Raw genomic sequence first — 20,837 nt, forward strand, 5'->3', positions numbered from 1 at the left:
ATGTGTACGTTAATGGAGGCGGAGCCATTCAGAAATCGATAAAAAAAATTAAAAAAAATTTTAAAAAGAAAAAGTGGAATACAAAGGATGACTGAAATCAAAACTGACAACGAATGACTGAGACCTTAATGAACTAATGAAACGAAAAATTAGAAATCCAAACCAACAACTAATGAACAAAAATCAGTACAATCTCTACTTAATTACTTGAGAGTAATGCTAGAGAGACCAAATTTTTTAAACCAAATGATGTGTCACCAATAAGAAACAAGCACGTGAATCGACACTTAATTAATAATCTAATTATCTACAACCACATCATTTAGTTTGCAAATTTGGTTTAAAAAATTTAATACATTACTCTTTCTTAAATATGAGACAGACTAGAGGAAGAAATAATCCCTTCGAATACTGCTAAATTAGTACATTCAGAACCAGCAGCAACTGACTGAGAACTTCATGAACGAAAAGTTACCCATCTGAACCAATAGCGAATTAATGAATGTAAATTTGTACAACCTCCGCTTACTTTAATATGAGATCTTACATTAGTTCACCAAGCCTGTAACCAACTTCATAGCATTTAATTAGCAGTCAAATTAGTGAAGAATGTTGAAAAGCTGCTCCAGTTGTTTGATTAGCTGATTCAAGTTATGATTCAATACAGGGGTAAAGAACTAAAGATTCAGGGTTTAAGGTAAAGATGGTATTATGTGACACACAACGTGCATACTTGTAGACACCGAAACAACAGCCAGATTAACGAAAATTAGTACAATCTCCGCTTACTTTAACACGAGACCTTAGATTGGTTGATCAAAAGTGTAATTCCATGATTGTAAACACCAAAACAACCAATAGCATTAGTGAAGAATGTTTTGAAAACAAGTTGCTCTAGTTGTTTGATTAGCCATGATTTGAGTCTCGGTTCAATGCCACGGGCTGGAGTGAAGATTTTGTTATGTGACACACAACATGCATATATAATATGCTTTGTTTCTGGTTCATATTGATCTTAATTATGTGTCTCCTCCTACTTTGGAGGGTTGGTCTGGTATTTTTTTCTCTACCATTGCTTTTGTTTCTGCTAGCTGTACTTATTGTCTGTGGAAAAACCCCTATGCCTAGCTACATTTGCATGTCGCAGCAGCCTTTTAAAAAAACTATCTTAAGTAAGATGCTATTTGAGGACAAAATTAAATCATGTACCATGTACAACAATTTGTGCGGAAGAAACCACAACCCCTATTTGTGAAACTGACTTAGATTCCAAATAATTGTAGGCACTTTAACTTTCAACCAGTATCTTGCAAGAAAAGTAACTGAGTAAATTGCTTGAATTACGAAGCTAGAGTTCGGTCTTGTATCTTTAGACAACTTACATACGCTCCTTGTACACAATAATTTTTTAAAGCAATATATAGGCCAAAAATATAAAAGAACTTGATGAAACAGCTGCTTTATCAGAAATCTATTGAAAATTTGCCTGCAAGAATATTATGTAAATTATGTTGAAGGTTAAAATCTAAAGGATTCTATGTGCTCTTTAAATTTTCTTAAATTTCCAATTTTCGATTATACAATTAAATCATGAACATTATCTTTAAAAACCTGAAGAAACCACACAAAGACTGCTATTGAATTGCTGCATATTGCTAATCAAAAGCAACCTGAATTTTTCTTTTAACCAGGAATGGTTGATTGCAAACATGGAGAAGATGATGAAAGTAATTTATAAAATTCTATATCTGGTGGTACGAAATCGTACAATATTCTAGGGTATATCTAAGACTGCTTCTGGAAGTGCTAAAAACGTTTTATGACAGGCAAAACCACTTACATTTGGCAGAAAAACTAACATTGTTTCATGGTCATAGATGTGCACTTTTCCATGAAGCACTTTGATGTCTACTAAAATAACTTTTGGTAAAAGTGCTCATGAGAACAAGTGCTTCCGGTAGTGACTGTCATGCTGAAACTTCTGATTAGTTTCTCTCTTCTACCATGTTTTTTTTTTTTTTTTTTTTAAATACACCAGTAAACTTCGACGCTGCATTGACAACTTCCACTAGCTTCATGCTGCTTATAATTAAGTTTATGGCAATATCCATTAGTTTTCTACTTAAATTGATTTTGAAAACCAAAATAGAAGAATGAAAAAGACAGAATGGTAGAAAAAAACACTGTGACTTAAGATAACAGAAAATGCATAGCAGAAACAGATACGACATTTATTATAGTGATTTACAAATAAATACAAGCTTGTTTGAATAAAATATCACAATATAGTACATTAAGTAATGCAGGCATCCATGGTTTTCCTTTCTTATTAGGCCTTTCCATCAGGGTTCACAGTTAAGGTTTGGCACTCATATTCTGAGACAATGTTCTTGTGGATTCTGTCTATGAAAGCAGCAGCTTTGTTGTCAATCCCGGGCTCAGCCACGAACCGGCCTCTGTCCTCCTCGCTCGGCCAAACCCTCCTTGCATTCATGTAGGAATCCTCCGCCATGTCGTCCCCTCTGCGATTGTGTGGCCTCCTCGATTTGAACATGTTGAAGAATGAGAAGGAGGATTTCTTCTGCCTGTTGCCTGCCATAACTCTTTTTCGACGCGAAAAGATAATTAAACACAAAGGTTTAAGTGAGATGAAGAAAGTTCTTAATACTCACTTTGGTTTGTTGTGACTATTAAGAAGGTGGTGTGTATTTATAGTAGGAGGTGATCCTAGTGGAGAATCTTGGAGGATTCAAACTGCAGCTAAGGAAGTAATTTTGGATGGTTGAGATCACAAATAAGACCAGAGAAAACAAAAGGTTGAAAGTACATTTTCTATGGTCCTCTACTTTCTCAATTGACCAAAACACTCATAGAATTATTGTCTCTCATTTGACCAAAAGCAGACTCATACAATTTTCGAAGAATTGCCATGGAAATTGCATATGTTGCTAGAGCGGGATGTGCTAGCTTCCTTATGCACTCGAGTTTAAATTCTCTTCCCCCACAAGAAGAAAAAAGAAGTACTACTATGAAGATTGCATTAAAATTTACAGATAAATCCTTTAAATAGTGATATTCCACCTAAAGTTCATTGTTAACCTTTCCACTTTCTTCATCTTCCAAATCATTTAATTAGCAGTGATGATCAGCCAAATCTGACCTGTTTTTGGGATGTGACCTATTTTTCTTGAGAGATGTATAGTTTTATTTGATTAGCTCCGGATTAGCATACATTTTACTACGTATTTAATTAACAGATACTATGCATATGATTCTATCACCAGAACGAGTCATCCCTCGTGATCTAAAGCTTGTTTAGATTAAGATTAAGCGTGTGTTGATCAGTAAAATTGGCATATTTAATGGGGTTTTGTTTAAGAAAATTATTTGGCCTTCATTAACTTCAAGGAATAAGAAATACTGGAAACTTCATAAGATATTCAAGAATGCAGAAGGTATATATAATAGTAAAAAGTTCCCCCTTCTTTAGAAAGATAGCTTTGGTTCATGCATTGATAATTAAAGTTCGGCATCCCCTCCTTTCCTTCTTTTCTTCGTACAGACAAATCATAATCCGACACATATAAAAACCTTTTCTTTTGCTGGTTTTATAAACCATTTCAGTATTTGTGTCAACTTGTGATTTGTTTCGATTTGCAGTTAAAGATGAATGGCGACAGTGTTGTGCGCAGAAGTTTCTTGTTTTGTAGCATAGCACGCAAGCTGTCCAGCTTTAAGGTATCTGAAAACTCTTACTTGTAAAAACCAAGGTTTGGCATGGTCCACCAACTTATTCCCTGCAACTTCTCTCTACCATGCTTTTCAAGTCGTTAAAATATTGATGGTTTCTTTGCAAGCTGTAATCCCATTGATTAGTTAAAGTTAATAAAAATCTTAGTTCTTTATGCGCAGAGAATGCTGCTTCATTTTCAAAGTGCAAAATTGTTAAGTAATTGTTCACACGTTAATTCTTGATTAAGCAAACAAAATAGTGGATTTGGCAAATATATGAGTGCCAGCAAAGAAGTTAGGCAGGATATATATATATATACACACACTAGAAACTTCTTATTGCTTGTTAGACTACTCCAAGAAAGTCAGAAATAGAGTAGGTATCCCGGTTGCACCTAAGTTTCTCGAGCAATTTCTAGTTTAGTCGAGTACTTCTAATGCCTAATTGAATGCTTTCTATTTCTAATGTGCTAGTGTTTTGATTTGTTAGTTAAGTGACAACTTTTATCCCCTTTTTTTATATTAGTTTGGGGCTTCTTAATATTTGATTATCTTCACGATTCTTAGATATGGTTTTTGGTTCAATTTCACAAAATTATGAAAGCACTCAACCTCTGTTTATTGGTCCTTCAGTTTGGGAATAATTTAATTTTGCACCTTGTTTGGTCTCTAAATTTGGATGGGAACGGGTTGTATGTTGAAGGAAGAAACGAAAAACGTATGTCCAACTTGAAGGTAGAAGATGAGTTATTTATAGAGGAAATACATCCATTCTAATCCAACTCTAATTCCGAAAAAATGAAAAAGCGTTCACCTCTACCTTTTGATGTACCTAAATTTAATAGGTTATCCATTTCAATTTAATTATAAAAGGCTAGGGTATCGTTTGGTATGTAGGATTGGAATCGTTTAATTTATTAATCTTGTGAGGGGTGCACTTATCCCCATTTGCATTCATCCCATGGGGGGATGCACAAATCTCCATTTGCGAATAATGTATTTTGACCGAATAAAATCACAGTTGAACCATTTAATTTATTAATCTTCATTCACATATCACTTCTACAAAAAATCATTCGTATTGGAGATCCTTTAATCATGAATATGTTACTTGGTACCTAAACCGTCAGTTTTTTTTTTTTTTCCTAAAAAAAATACACCAGAAAACTTCGACGCTGATTAGCACTGACAACTTCCGCTAGCTTCATGCTGCTTATAATTAAGTTTATGGCAATATCCATTAGTTTTCTACTTAAATTGATTTTGAAAACCAAAATGGAAGAATGAAAAAGATAGGCAGAATGGTAGTAAAAAACTCTGGAACTGGAACTTAAGATAACAGAAAATGCATAACAGAAACAGATACTACATTTATTATAGTGATTTACAAATAAATACGAACTTATTGTTTGAATAAAATAACACAATATAGTACATTAAGTAAAAGTAATGCAGGCATCCATGGTTTTCCTTTCTTATTAGGCCTTTCCATCTGGGTTCACAGTTAAGGTTTGGCACTCATATTCTGAGACAATGTTCTTGTGGATTCTGTCTATGAAAGCAGCAGCTTTGTTGTCAATCCCGGGCTCAGCCACGAACCGGCCTCTGTCCTCCTCGCTCGGCCAAACCCTCCTTGCACTCGTGTAGGAATCCTCCGCTATGTCGTCCCCTCCGCTATTGCGTGGCCTCCTCGATTTGAACATGCTGAAGAATGAGAAGGAGGATTTCTTCTGCCTGTTGCCTGCCATAACGCGAAAAGATAATTAAACACAAAGGTTTAAGTGAGATGAAGAAAGTTCTTAGTACTCACTTTGGTTTGTTGTGACTATTAAGAAGGTGTTTGTGTATTTATGGTAGGAGGTGATCCTAGTGGAGAATCTTGGAGGATTCAAACTGCAGCTAAGGAAGTAATTTTGGATGGTCGCGATCACAAATAAGACCAGAGGAAAAAAAAGGTTGAAAGTACATTTTCTATGGTCCTCTACTTTCTCAATTGACCAAAACGCTCGTAGAATTATTGTCTCTCATTTGACCAAAAGCAGACTCATACAATTTTCGAAGAATTGCCATGGAAATTGCATATGTTGCTAGAGCGGGTTGTGCTAGCTTCCTTATGCACTCGAGTTTAAATTCTCTTCCCCCACAAGAAGAAAAAAGAAGAAGTACTACTAGAGCGGGATGTACTACTATTAAGAAGGTGTTTGTGTATTTATGGTAGGAGGTGATCCCAGTGGAGAATCTTGGAGGATTCAAACTGCTGCTAAGGAAGTAATTTTGGATGGTCGAGATCACAAATAAGACCAGAGAAAAAAAAAAGGTTGAAAGTACATTTTCTATGGTCCTCTACTTTCTCAATTGACCAAAACGGACTCATAGAATCATTGTCTTTCTCAATTGACCAAAGCAGACTCATACAATTATTGTCGCTTTATTTTTCGAAGAACTGCCATGGAAAGTGCAGATGTAGCTAGAGCGGGATGTATTAGCTTCCTTATTCACTCGAGTTTAAATTATCTTCCCCATAAGAATTAAAAAAAAAAATTTACTACTATGAAGATTGTATTAAAATTTACAGATAAATCTTTTAAATAGTGATATTCCTCCTGAAGTTCATTGTTAACCTTTCCACTCTTTTCATCTTCCAAATCATTTAATTAGCAATGATGATCAGCCAAATCTGACCCTTTTTTGGGATGTGATCTACTTTTCTGTGATAGATTTATAGTTTTATTTGATTAGCTTCGGATTAGCGTACAGAAAATACCCTATGCCTAGCTACATTTGCATGTTGCAGCAGTCCTTGAAAAAGGGAAACTTTAACGAAAAGTTTTCAGTATTGTTTATTTTAACGAAAAATCACATTTTTACACCAAAAAAACAATCATGATACTATTCACTTTACCCTTTATTTTGTCATTATCGTTAAAACTCAAAGTTTTCAAGTTATGTTCATTAGTTTTTCTTTGAAAAAAACTATTCTAAAGTAAAATGCGATTTGAGGACAAAATTAAAGCATGTACCATGTACAACAATTTGTGCGGAAGAAACCACAACCCCTATTCATGGAACTGACTTAGATTCCAAATAATTGTAGGCACCACAACCCCTAGCATGCTTTTCATGTCATTAAAATATTGATGGTTTATTTGCAAGTTGTAATCTCATTGATTAGTTAAAGTTGACAAAAATCTTAGTTCTTTATGTGCAGAGAATGATGCTTCATTTTCAAAGTGCCAAATTGTTAAGTAATGTTCACACGTTAATTCTTGATTAAGCAAACAAAATAGTGGATTTGGCAAATATATGAGTGCCACACAGAAGTTAGGCAGGACATATATGTATATGTATATGTATATACGCTAGAAACTTCTTACTACTTGCTTGTTAGACTACTCCAAAAAAGTCAGAAATAGAACAGGTATTCCGGTTGCATCTAAGTTTTCTCGAGCAACTTCTGGTTTAGTCGACTACTTTTAATGCCTAATTGTATGCTTTCTATTTCTAATGTGCTAATGTTTTTATTTGGTAGTTAAGTGACGACTTTTCTCCCATTTTTTGATATATTAGTTTGGGGTTTCTTATTATTTGATTATCTTCACAAGATTCTTCGATATGGTTTTTGGTTCAATTTCACAAAATTATGAAGGCACTCAACCTTTGTTTATTGGTCCTTCAGTTTGGGAATAATTTAATTTTGCGCCATGTTTGGTCTCTAAATTTGGATGGGAACGGGTCGTATGTTGAAGGAAGAAATGAAAAACTTATGTTCAACTTGAAGGTACAAGATGAGTTACTTATTGTGATAGCCCGTCCTGAAATATATTTTCGATAGTGTGAAATGTCTATATTGCCCTTGAACGTTTGGTGGTGGTGTGTAAATAGGCCAAGGATTTGGGCGAATCCATTTTATCCCTAATATTTTGGATCCAATTGGAAGTAAGCTTTTGTTTGTTGGTTGGTAGCCCAAACTGGACCACACTCACACACCCCCACTCTCCTGTTGACTCTCTCTCTCTTCCCTCTCGGATTTCATCCATTTTCCGTACAATTGTACGGACAACTTCCAAACCAACCATTTCAGTCACGGATGGAGGCTGTGAAGGTGACTTTCGTACTCCTTGCGAGCTCAGGAACTCATCCATACTCTTGGTTGGAAGTGACGACGTCCGGAACTCGTGAACCAAGAAACCCCGATGTGGTGCACAATGGCTTCGTCATGATCGTGGAGGTTTCGTTGAATTTTAAGGTTCTAGTGAGCCTTAGGACTGTTTCACGAAGCTTAGGGAAGGATTTTGAAAGGTTTTGGACGTCAGGAAGCTTAATTTTGGCTAGTTGCAGAGGTGGTCGGATTATCAAGATTTTTCCGGCGAGATTCCGTGAGTTTTAGGGCATAAAAGTGGTAAGGAAGTGTTCCTTTAGTCCTAAGCTTCATTTTGATATAAATTTCATGGATTTTGGTGCTAAATGAGTGAAAATGATGGTTTGAAGGTTTCCCAGTTTCCAACGACGACGACGGAATCCGGTGACTCACCGGAGAAGAAGACAAATATTCTGTCAACTTTGACGGAATATTCCTAATGGCGTCAGGTATATTTGACGGTATATTCCATTAATTAAATGAATATTCCCTAACGGCGTTACAGATTCCATCCACAGTGCCAGGTGAGGGGCCGTGCGTGTGGTTGTGCCTTGGCCGGCGCGTGAGTGATCGAAATTTTTTTTTTTAAATATGGGGATGTTCGTGGGGTTGAGTAGATCACGTTGGTATATTCAAACACCCCAATTGGGTAATGTATGAGAAGTTATTATCTAGTTTTGGTTATGTGCTTTAAAATAACGTTTATATAGTTGTTTCGCATATAGGTGAGACTTATCTTGAGGAAGAACGCAGTCAAGCGAGACTCGGGGGCTACGACCCTTCTATATATCAATTAGTGGGCTTTTGGTTTTCAGTATATATATATATATATATACACACACACTAGGTATTTTTCCCAGAAAACTTAATTAAATGGTTTGATATTTTGAAATACCATGTCAAATGCTCTCTATGTTAATTGTGCATTAGTATGGTTATATATATTGTTGCTCGATACTGTGGACGCTTAGGTAAGCTTCAGATGAGTATATTGATAGTAGTGATGGTAGTGAGTATAATAGTGATGAGATATATTTCGAGCTTATTATCCTGCACCCCGGTGTTAGTGCTCCGCCCGAGGACAGGACCTAGCATTCACGTGATCGTTCACCCCCCGCACCACACGCTCAGCTTGGATCAAAAGCAGGTGCTAACCTGTCGTACAGACCACTTTAGGTGGTTCCGACTCGTAGGTGACTTGCGATACTTTGCACAGCCTTTACGTGACCGTAGCACTTAAGCGTATTTATTTACACTCAGCCTGTCGTACAGACCACTTTAGGTGGTTCTGACTTGTGTGCAGAGAACTAGTTGATGAATTATAGATCCAGCCGTACAGGTCGCGTTAGGTGACTCCGGCTGGCATACCATTTCATATTGGTCAATTTCACCTGGCTTACTTATTTCTTGCTGAGATTTGACATGGTATATTTGTGGAATTGTTATTTCGAATTTGGTTTTGAGATATAAACTTGTATGCTATTTTCTGGGAATTATACAGGTTTTACAGCGAGGGGTTACTACTTTTGATAAGTGAAATGGTTTTGAAAAGCTTTGTTTTTGCCCACTCACACCTTTTGTTTTGCGCCCTTCCAGGTTCTAGTTAGGAGTGCTTGTTGGTGGCTTACGAGGAAGTCACGGCAGCTCTGACAGATTATCACTAATGTAGGACCACCTTTAGGTGTTGTATAATTAGTATTTGTCATGTTGGACTGCACTTAGGCTACCTATACTCTGATTGTGTGTATTCACACTTAAATCTTATTCGCATTTCGTTTTATCAATGTCTTTCCGCACTATGCACATGGCTACGTCACCCTCACAAGACAGCCAGCATGCCTCGATCTAGGTCGGGGTGTGTCACTTATAAAGGAAATACATCCATTCTAATCCTACTCTAATTCCGAAAAAAAAATGATAAAGCGTTCACCTCTACCTTTTAATATACCTAAATTTAATAGTTATCCATTTCAGTTTTATTATAAAAGCATGGGTCATCGTTTGGCATGTAGGATTGGCACCGTTCAATTTATTAATCTTGTGAGTGATGCACTTATCCCCATTTCCATCCACCCTATGTGGGGGATGCACATATCTCCATTTGTGAATAACGTATCTTGACCGAATAAGATCACGATCGAACCGTTCAATTTATTAATCTTTATTCAAATATCATTCCTACAAAAAATCATCCAAATTGGAGATCCTTTAATCATGAAAATGTTACTTGGTACATGAATTGTCAATTTGTTTTATAGATTTGAATGACTAAATCATCTCCAATTGAAATGAAATTTTTTAGGAACGATCTTCAAATAAAAATTAAGAAATTAAATAGTTCTGATTATAAAATTTGTACAATCAAGATACGTTATTTGAAATGGAGTAATGAGCTCATCTCCCAAAATGAAATTCAAGTATTATCCAAGATGGATTAATCATTCAAAAAGATAAGTTACACCTTTGAAATTAAACTTAGATACTCGTTCAAATTCAATGATAGACACCAAACGAGCAACGTCACCAAAGTCAATTGGGCTGCGTGGTCTCCACTAAAACCCACCAAATCAACAGACGGTTCAGCCCATTGGGTTGACCCATTTGTACTTGGGCTATTGAACCCCCAATTTCAGTTATCATGATTACCTGTGTGTTAAACCAGTCGAAGAGGGTCAGAAAACAGAGAAGGTTAGAATCCGGAGCATCTTCGGTTCTTCCATTCGCCAGAAATTCACACTTTCTGCTTCAATCCTGGTTCTCTCGGCCTAATTGAATTGTTCATATCTACTAATGTTTTGATTTATTAACTAATTGCGCACTTTTCTGGTTCAGCAAGGCCTTTTTTTACTAATTTGGGGTTTTTTACTTAATTATCATTTGAACTATTCGAAATTATTTATATTTACCATATTCTTGAAATAAATGCTACATTTATTATTAGAGAACTTTAACAAAAAACTCCCGGTACTGTTCACTTTAACTAAAAACCACATTTTTACATTAAAAAGTCAATTCTGATACTATTCACTTTACCCTTTATTTTGTCCTTATCGTTAAAACTCAAAGTTTTCAAACCCTTTTTATTAGTTTTTCTTTTATTATAGTGACTTACAAATAACGATTGTTTATTCTCTTATTTTTTTCAAATGAATCGAAGCGAAAAATGGATTTACGAAAATAGAAAACGAAATATCAGACAAAATCCATTTATACATTATTAAGTTACTAAAGCATCAGAGTCGGATTACGTGATGACAATATTTTGATCTGATACAAATCTCCATCTTATGAGTTTCTGAAGCTAACAAGATACACAGAACCAGAACGGTACGGCTGTTAGGCAGCTTCGGCAAATCCAACTTGAAGGTCTCCGATGTCGAACACCGTGTGGTACGCCCCCATGAATACATCTCCGAGAATCCTGCAGGCACAGTGTCAGCTAGGACCTAAACCCTAATGAAAATGCATCGAAGCTGGATAATCGTTTAAGGTTAATGATAAAGTACCAGAGAGGACCTGTTGGAGGAGCGACATCGTAAGCTGTAAACCCGCTGATAGAGACTTCAGCGACGCCTTCACCAGTTTTCAGAACATACTGCAGAAAACATGGAAAATGGTTGCAGAGTTTAACCAAGAATTAGTTCTCCGAAAACAGCTCCATGTCTGTGATTACGTTACTAGCGCAAGAAAGCATCAATTACAAGAGGAAAATTTGTAGGATTGTCAAAATCAAACCAGGTCCGGAGTGAGAACGAAAGGTTTATCTCCGATGGTGAAGGTAACGTTTGGCATGCTTGAAAGGCTATTGCACTCGACTATTGATTCTCCTGCTGGACTTGGGAGGCTCTCACAAAGCTGTTACAATTGACACTGAAACCAAAACTCATTACAAGTTATTCAACTCGCAAATTTATTCCAAATTTTGGCTTCTTAGCAATTCATACCTCACTAATGTAGCCAAGTACTTTCTCTTTTGTTCCTTTCTGTTTCAGCTGATTCTGAGCCCAGACAACAGCCATCTCACAAGCTGTGCACAAAGCACTGTCGCCGACAGCTGATCCCTCCTTGCTTTCCTTCTCAACCACTGTTTCAATCCCGGTGCTGCCCAAAATTCAGTTTCACCATTAAAAGATGCATTAAAAGATGTATTGTTTCAATCCTGGTGCTGCCCAAAATCCGGATGAAGGGTTTCCTGTCAAAATCCTTCATCCAAACCCTGTTGATATAACAAGTTTCGGCTTTTCTGGTGCACTTAACCAAGAAAAAGCTTTTTCCCTAAAAATATGCTGTAAAAATTGCATAACATAGTTTTATGGTGCAAGTATGGCTGACGGATCAGAAGCTTATCGCAAAACATAGAAAACAAAGAGATAATTTGAACTATGAAGAGTATACTAACCTAACATACTGAGCCCCATTGAAAACACATAAACCAAGCTGCTTACAAACTTGGCCAGGCTGTGCCTGCGGATTGAAGACTATGGCATGATCCTTAAATCCGACCTCCGGTAATCCTTAAACCTTAAATCACAAGAAGGATAAAAAGCTTACCCCTGAGATCAGAAAATCCCATATCAGGTCTCCGTACTGAGACACGACTGCCTTACATTCTGCACTCACTACTCCTTCACTCCAATAGCATGTTTAAGTACTGTCACAACAGTCTGGAAAACAAAAGTAGCAAATATAAAATCAAGCCTTGAGCATTTTCGAACATTAAACTATAGTAGACAAAGATGGAAGCACATACTGTTGGGCCGGTGAGCAAGGACGTTCCTGAATCCACAATAGCAGCACAACCCCCCTCACATACACCTAAAATCGGAAAACAAGAACAATCAACAACAAGAAAAATACCGTTAAGTTTCTCCTCTAAAACTAATAGATAGGAATTTTCTACGATCAAACAAGGTACAAAACACGGTGCTACTGACTACCGATTGTAAGATCACCCATTTCGAACTGAAAACGAAGAAGATGTGTTTGCTTTTCAGATTTCTAACTATAAGAATATATAACAAAATAAGATGTACAGAGTTTAAAAACATAATTTTAGTCACCTGCCATTAACCCCTTTTAGTAACTGGAACATAGGTATGCTTCCCTTTGTAATGATTTGAGTCCACTCCATTGAAAACAAGTTCACCTCCTACATCTGAAGTTGTGTCTCGGTTAAGCCAGAACGAGAAGACATCATTGTTCAAAAGACCTTGTTCTGGCATGGTTTGCTGGTAATATTAAGATCAATCAACTATAATCCGCGCCACTGGAGATTTTCGAGAGAATAAAATCTACAAATTAAGATTTATTCTGAGGGAAAACATTAAATTACCACACTGGTGTAGCATTCCCAACAGAAATTTCTTGGAATCCAAGGCCATGAAGTCCATCAAACTTTGCTATAACGAATGTGAGACTGCCTTCTTTTGTGGCCTCAATGAAATCCTGCATGTACAAAGTCAGTAAATAATGTTTACAATCATTGCAGCTTAGGCACGATAGAAACCGAATCTGAAAGTGAAAACCAAGAACAAAACAAAAGCAAAAACTCACTTTATTTTTTACGACAAGGTCTCCAACTTCAACATTATCTTGACTGAAGAAACCAGAAATTGATCCGCTTCCATATGTTATTGAAGCAGACGTCCCTGAACCACAAGGCAACCATTACAATCTGATCTTGCATTTCACAAAAGGAAACAACTTTAAACTGATACCATGCTTACCAATTGCGGTATGTGTGCTGGACTTGCTTGACTTGTACCGAGTGTGGAAATAGCACGCAAGCTGCACGAAATTATGAAACAATACGTGATTTTCTGCAAACTAAATTATGGAAAATGACAAGCTAAAAGTAAGCACAACTTACAGAGAAGTAACATTTTGAAGAAGGAACCCAAAGATTGGAGCTTCCAGTGTCAAATATGACAGTGAAGTTCTGAGGAGGTGAGCCGATTCCAATCACCCCATAGTGTTGAGCATCCAAGTAATTCTTCAGAGGTACGATATCTTCATCTGAACTACCCAAATCCCGAGGATTTCCCTCCCTTGCAGTCCCAGCTTTGATGGTTTGAAGATCCAACGGTCGCTTCTTCAGACCAATTCTGACTAGGCCATTGGAGGAAGCAGGAAGAAGTGAAGAGATTAAGGCCCATAAGTAGAGAGCCACCAAGAGATGTTTGTGCCGCATGTCTACAGACTTCCTGTAGAAAAAAAAATTACAAATTAGTAAGATGTTGCAGAAGGCCAAAATCAGTGCATCTTAATGAATCAATCACCATATCCATCAACACAGTTAGGATCATCAAGAGGCTCGTTTGAAACGGCCCGAAAGAGGCATTTTTCTTTTTGTCAGCCACGGAAGGGACGACCTCGTTGAGGTCGTCTTCCTCAGCACAGAGGCTGCACAGTAGCAAGCAACAAATCAAAGCAAACCCAGATGCAAAAAACAACAAATCAAACCCCTTTGATCATGCACACAGATAAAACCAACCAAACAATGATCAAAACATCAAAATTGAAAAGAAACAGCAATCAGCACAGAAACAGCAAAAAAAAACCCCCAGAACAGAACCCAGAACTCGCAAGGATTAATGTTCAGTATCTGTATTCCAGAATCTACTAGAAACTCACGGAAATTCTAATTCAAAAACTCTAAATCCTTATATTAGAAATTCACATAAACAAAAATAATCCTAACTAACAAATTACATAAAGTTTAGCAGGATGATGACAGTGTCCTCGATAGCGGTGATGGGTGACTATGGTGAATCGGTGATGGTCTGGGACCTGAGTTCTTCGATGTCGTCGAGTAGGTGATTCAGGAGTGGGAGAGACTCAGAGAACTGTGGCGTAGAGCTGGTCGCGACAACGGTGATGGCTGACGATGGTGAATCGGTGATGGTCTCGGTGTTGTCGTCGACTCAGTAAGCTTCGAACTTTTTGTCCCAGTCGGCGAGGACGCCGATCTCCTTCTTCGTGAGGCCGTCGAGTAGGTGATTCAGGAGTCGGGAGAGAGAGACTTGCTCGATTTCGAAATTTGAGAGAAGGGAGAGTCTCGGCTTGGGAATTCGAGAGCGGTGAGACCGAGAGAGTCGATATGTTTAATGTTTAGAAATGGAACGGTGGATAGCCCATATGATGGAGAGTGGAAACGGTCCGGGCCGGGGGCCCTTTTTTCAGAGATAGAAGACCCGTCTCGCCCCCGCCAATTATATGGACTCGGCCCACCCCGCCCCATTTTGAGTTTACAAAATCTTTACCCGCCCCGTACCCACCTCGAATCGGGTGGACTCGCCTCGCCCCACGAGTCGTAGACCCGTTTGCCCACCCCTTGGATCAAGTCCTGCAAAACTTGAAGTTACCGGAGGTTTTCCATTTAGTGGTTAACACGTGAAGATTCATTGGCAATTAAAACTTAGAGGTTGACTCTACGTTAAGAGGGCGCATGAACCTTGACTCTGATACCATGTTAGATTTTTTTTTATCAGTGGGTCTATGGGACCCACTCTAACAACATCGATATTGTCCCCAACTTTACCACCTGCCGGATCCATCAGATGTGGGGTTTTATCACAAAATGCCTCGATATTAGTTAGTGTGGAGTAATCGTATTTAAACCCCATTGTTTTCTTTTCACCTACCTATGTGGGATTCCAACAAAACACTAGAAAACTTCGACGATGATTAGCATTGACAACTTCCGCTAGCTTCATGCTGCTTATAATTAAGTTTATGGCAATATCCATTAGTTTTGTACATAAATTAATTGATTTTGAAAACCAAGATAGAAGAATGAAAAAGATAGGCAGAATGGTAGTAAAAAATCTGTAACTTAAGATAACAGAAAATGCATAACAGAAACAGATACTACATTTATTATAGTGATTTACAAATAAGTAAAAACACCATATAGTACATTAAGTAAAAGTAATGCAGGCATCCATGGTTTTCCTTTCTTATTAGGCCTTTCCATCTGGCTTCACAGTTTCTAATTCAAATTTCTTGTGCATTCTGTTTATGTAAGCAGCAGCTTTCTTGTCAATCCCGGGATCAGCCACGAACCGGCCTCTGTCCTCCTCCCTCTGCCGAACCCTCCTTGCACTCATGTAGGAATCCTCCATCATGTCGTCCCATCTGCAATCGCGTGGCCTCCCCCATTTGAACATGCTGAAGCATGAGAAGGAGGATTTCTTCTGCCTGTTGTCTGCCGTAACTCTTTTTCGACACGAAAAGACAATTAAACACAAAGGTTTAAGTGAGATGAAGAAAGTTCTTAATGCTCACTTTGGTTTGTTGTGACTATTAGGAAGGTGGTGTGTATTTATAGTAGGAGGTGATCCTAGTGGAGAATCTTGGAGGATTCAAACTGCAGCTAAGGAAGCAATTTTGGATGGTTGATAAGACCAGAGAAAAAAAAAGGTAGAAAGTACATTTACTGCGGTCCTCTATTTTCTCAATTGACCGAAACACGCATAGAATTATGGACTTTGATTGTCTGCCCTCTAATTGTGGTGCCTCCCGTACCCTTCTGTTTTGTGTGGTCACGGTTAAGTCACGTCAATATTTTATATTATATTTTTATAAAAATAATAAAACAAAAAGAAATAGTAATATAAAATGTTGACGTGGCTTAACCGTGACCACACAAAACAGGAGGGCACGGGGAGGGCACCGAAATGGGAGGGCAGACAATCCAAGTCCTAGAATTATTATCTCTCATTTGACCAAAGCAGATGTTGCTAGAGCGGGATGTGCTAGCTTCCTCTATTGTAACTTTCATTTTCGAAGAATTGCCATGGAAACTGCAGATGTTGCTAGAGCCGGATGTGCTAGCTTCCTTATGCACTCAAGTTCCTCACAAGAAGAAAACAAAAAAGTACTACTATGAAAATTGCATTAAAATTTATAGATAAATCTTTTAGATAGTGATATTCCACCTAAAGTTCATTATTAACCTTTCCACTCTTTTCATCTTCCAAATCATTTAATTAGCAATGATGATCAGCCAAACCTGACCTGTTTTTTAGATGTGACCTACTTTTCTATGATAGATGTATAGTTTTATTTGATTAGCTTCGGATTAGCGCACATTTTACGACGTATTTTACCCAGGGCCAATCTAGAGATTTTTGTGGCCCGGAGCGACGCCAAAAAATATGCCCTCACTTTATATAAGAAAAATATTTGTTTTCATATGTAAGACATCGATAAAATTATACTTAGAAAAGCACTTAAAACTTAATAATTTAGAAACACAGAAAAACTAATTTATTTTGTATCGTAAGAAGGAAACAAAAAAACTCTGGGTTTACAAGTAGATAGATATGAGTTTTGTTTTCCATCTGAACTTTTAAAGTGTTTTTGTCTAAATCATGAGGTGTTTTTTCTTATTTACTAACCTTGTGTAAGTTTCACTTTTATAAGATCCCTGGTGAGTACCTTTTGATGGTTCATATGCATCGAATAATTGATTGTCTAGGGTTAACCCTTCAAAGTTCCACATAGAATAAGAGCCTTCTTTACATTTTTAGAATAAGAGCCTTCTTTACATTTTTCAAAGCACATTCCAGACAACAATTTCAGATTCTTACACCATAAAATACAACTACACTGTGGAAAAAATATCTCACTTGCCATTTGAGGAATTTTAATTTCATATAGCCCTCTCCTTTAAGCTGTAACAAAAGATATTTGAAGAATTTCAGGGCAACGAGATGAATGTAAAAATGATTATCACCGTGTTTGAACTATCTACATGTCTTGATGAGTGATCACTATTAGGATGTTTAGACAAAAAAATTTGATGTAATTTTTGTTGGAACATCACCATGGAATTGAATAGGGCTTCTTATGATTGATAATTGTAAACTCACTTAAGGCAAACATCACGCTCTTAAGGGTTGCATGATTTTTCAAAAGTTTCTCACACAACTTAATGAGTCTTCCATGTTTATATTTGATCTAAACATCACAGACATGTTGCATATTAGATGTACATTATAACTTGAACACATCAAGTGGAATATGCATTACAAAAATCTAACATTTAAAGTTTGCATGTGTAATTCATAAATAATTTGTAGAACTACGTAGGATTGTCGATGGTGACGGCTAAACTCGAGTGCCTTTTACATTTGATTTTAAAAAACATTTGTTTTCTTATTGCCGATTTCAATCCTTGTTAATTTAGTTGTTTTTATTGTTTGTCTTTTACTTTAATTCACAATTACAAATCTTTTCTAAATATTGTGTTGAATAGTTAATTAACAGTTGGTTTAAATACAAGTTATTCATATCAATCCTTGTAGAAAACAACTTTAATTGAGCTTTCTTTACTATGAGAACCTTGTTATTTTGTAAATATTTTAGGGTTTTGAGCTTTTTTATACTATGATAATCTTGTTCTCGGGTAGGTATTTTTAAATATTTTTTTACCTTAATTTCACAGGTGGTAAAAATTCTATGTAGTAGCACATGGGTAGTCTCCACATCAGATAATTAGTACTTACATGATGTGGTTCGTGAGTAGGTTATATATTACAAACATATATATTAATTAAATATTCATTGCACAACTACGGGCGATATCTCTTTCGTACAATACCGCATCAGTTATATTTTTTTTTATAGAAATAATAGCATTAATGAGTGAAATAGTTAATTTCTAAAAGAAAGAGAAATTGGTGGGAATCGAACTCATACTAGAGTATTGTTATGATTATTTTCCGTCATTGCAATAAAGTGACATATGCCAACATCAGTTATATTTGGTTCCGCTGATTATTTTTCATGACTACTTGTGCTTCTTATAACAATAACCAAAATAAACTCGGTTATATTTTCTCTCCGAAAGTGTTCTCATGATATTATAAAAATTATTATTCAATATGAAAAGTATGAACATTTAGAAGTCATCTTTCAATATTTAAGTTGCTTTGTGTAAATGTTTTTGAAAATAATATAGAGAATTATTTACGAAAACGTCTCCAACTACCTGCATGCACTTTTCTTGTCAAAATAGGTCATTTGATTTTGTTTACTTGTTGCTTAGTTGGTTGTTTGATTTTCTCATACCATATCAAGAAATTTTATGTCCAAGAGGATCCACATTCAACCCTTCCCCCTCCCAGACATGTTTATATATATTTCCGTGGATCTTGGAGAAACTATTTAGTATTAAAAGTATCATAGAAACAACATTGGATTATAGAGAAATTCTACAACACCATTAAATGGAGTAGCTTGTATAAATCTTAGAACGTCACTGCACTCGACAAGTTTTATATTATCTCCAAGTACTCCATGTTTTTTTCTCAAAGTCCCTTTGCAAGTCTTCCTTTACCCCTTTTACCATGAGTTTGTCTCATAATCGTATTTTCTCATTGGAGCATTTGTAAGTTTTCGGTTCACATGTCTAAACTGTTAAGACCAATCAAATAACAGGTATATAACATATAACAATTTGCACAGTTTATTTCGAATGAAAATTTCACAATAGATACGATATATCAAAATATGAACAATTAATGAACTATTACATATACTGTGGTCCTCTACTTTCTCAATTGACCAAAACAGACTCATAGAATTATTGTCTTTCTCAACTGACCAAAGCAGACTCATACAATTATTGTCATTTGATTTTTCGAAGAACTGTCATGGAAACAGCAGATGTTGCTAGAGCGGGATGTGATAGCTTCCTTATTCACTCGAGTTTAAATTATCTTCCTCACAAGAATTAAAAAAAAGTATTACTATGAAGATTGCATTAAAATTTACAGATAAATCTTTTAAATAGTGATATACCTCCTGAAGTTCATTGTTAACCTTTCTACTCTTTTCATTTTCCAAATCATTTAATTAGCAATGATGATCAGCCAAACCTGACCTGTTTTTTGGATGTGACCTACTTTTATGTGATAGATGTATAGTTTTATTTGATTAGCTTCGGATTAGCGCACATTTTACTACATATTTTACCTAGGGCCAGTCTAGAGATTTTTGTGGCCCGAGGCGACGTCAAAAATTGTGCCCTCACTTTATATAAGAAAAATATTTGTTTTCATACGTAAGACATCAATAAAATTATACTTAGAAAATCACTTAAAACTTAATAATTTAGAAATACATAAAAACTAATTTATTTTGTATCGTAAGAAGGAAACAAAAAAACTCTGGGTTTACAAGTAGATAGATATGAATTTTGTTTTCCATCTGAACTTTTAAAGTATTTTTTGTATAAATCATGAGGTGTTTTTTCTTATTTACTAACATTGTCAATATGGGACTAAAAAAATAATAATTGATATGTATAAGTAATAATTGGGTACTAAATTAAACTTTTTGATGACACGTCATATGATTTGCAAATTTGGTCTAAAAATTTGGTCAACGCATTTGACACACCCTGACTTAGATCGAGGCATGTTGGCCGTCACGTGAGGGTGACGTAGCCATGTGCACAGTGCGGAAGCAAAATTGATATAGAGAAATACGAGAGAATAAAAACCAAACTACTAAGAGTACTGGCTAAAATAAGGTGCTAGAGTGATATTAAGTGTGAAATACACAATTAGAGTCTAAATAGCCTAAGTGCAGTCCAGCATGACAAATACTAATCATACAACACCCAAAGGTGATCCTACATTTGTGATGTTCTGTTAGAACCACCGTCGAAATCCCCGTGAGCCACCAAAGCACTTCTACTTAAGACCTGGAGGGGCGCAAAACAGAAAGTGTGAGTGGGCAAAAACAAAGCTTTTCAAAATCATTTCATTTATCAAAAGCGCTAACCCCTCGCCGTAAAACCTGTATAGTTTCCCATAAAATAATATATGCTATAACAGAAATCATGCTCAGGATGCAAATCCATAAAAATATATCATGCCAAAGTATTTCAATGAAATGCTAGAAGTAATCCCGTTAAAAGGTATCAATGCCATATATCATATCAGCTGAATCCACC

General features: G+C 36.3%; 1 pseudogene; it reads right to left on the bottom strand.

Moving 5' to 3' along the window:
- Positions 1-11,060: 11,060 nt before the first annotated feature.
- LOC126618277 (aspartic proteinase-like) lies at positions 11,061-14,968 on the bottom strand (annotated as a pseudogene).
- Positions 14,969-20,837: the final 5,869 nt, after the last annotated feature.

The sequence above is a fragment of the Malus sylvestris genome, chromosome 4 (assembly GCF_916048215.2).
Source record: "Malus sylvestris chromosome 4, drMalSylv7.2, whole genome shotgun sequence".
Classification (NCBI taxonomy): Eukaryota; Viridiplantae; Streptophyta; class Magnoliopsida; order Rosales; family Rosaceae; genus Malus; species Malus sylvestris.